Source organism: Suricata suricatta, chromosome 1 (assembly GCF_006229205.1).
Source record: "Suricata suricatta isolate VVHF042 chromosome 1, meerkat_22Aug2017_6uvM2_HiC, whole genome shotgun sequence".
Taxonomy (NCBI): Eukaryota; Metazoa; Chordata; class Mammalia; order Carnivora; family Herpestidae; genus Suricata; species Suricata suricatta.
This window is the reverse complement of record NC_043700.1, coordinates 68,021,297-68,022,312: the sequence shown is the minus strand read 5'-3', so window position 1 is coordinate 68,022,312 and position 1,016 is coordinate 68,021,297. Positions and strand designations below refer to the sequence as shown.

The window sequence follows — 1,016 nt, the reverse complement described above, 5'->3', positions numbered from 1 at the left end:
TCACAATGAGAAACATAGAACATTCAGATGATTAAAAATAGAAGTATCCGGTGTACCCAGAAGTAACATAAGAGTTTTATGTTATGGGTTATGTTATAATCATAAGGTGAATGTAGTCGTCTCAAGATCACCCAGCAATATGGAAATACTTCATGATCTAATGCTAAGAAATAAAGAAAAAGCATGATATAAACATTATGTTAAAATGACAAGTATGCTAAAGTAGGTACAGGAAAGGAGCCTAAAAAGGAATAAGGATGATGAATGTAGTTGTTACTAGATGGTGTGATTATGGGTTGATATATTTGATTAAATCTTGTCATAATATGATCTGTTTAAAAAACTTTAGGGATACCTTTTTTTTTTAAAATCAAGGGATGCAGAAATGCTAGCAAGGAGCATTTAAAGCTGGGTATCAATACCACTTTGAATAGTGTCCCTTCAACATTCCCTCAAAATTTCATTCAGAACCTCAGAATGTGATCTTACCTGAAACTGAAAATAAGGTGTTTGCAAATGGAATTTGTTGAGTGAATAAAACCAAATGAATAAAATGACACTGACTATACTGTTCTTAGCCCTAAGTTATATAATTCAAAGACGTGACTAAAAATATAATTTTTTAAAATTTTTTGGTGTTTATTTATTTTTGAGAGTACAAGTGGAAGAGACACAGACAGAGAGGAAGACAGAATCCGAAGCAGGCTCCAGGTTCTGCAGTCAGCACAGAGCCCAACACGGGGCTCAAACTCACAAACCGTGAGATCACGACCTGAGGCGAAGTTGGACACTGAACCAACTGAGCCATCCAGGGGGCGTTGAAACTATAAATTCATAATGATTAAAGATGGACATTATTGCATAAATTCAAAAGGCAACTTCTTTTTCACTTTTACTTTCTCTGAAATTGGATGATGCATCCTATAATTACTGGTGCATTACAGATTTCAGTGTCAGAGTTTTCTTCCTTCCTAGCAGTATATAAAATAATGCTACATACATCTTCACTATATTTT

General features: G+C 34.2%; 1 protein-coding gene across 1 annotated transcript in view; it reads right to left on the bottom strand.

The window, feature by feature from the left end:
• Nucleotides 1–1,016, bottom strand: part of MAP9 (microtubule associated protein 9) — a 30,419-nt gene that overhangs the window by 17,821 nt on the left and 11,582 nt on the right. The window lies entirely within an intron of this gene.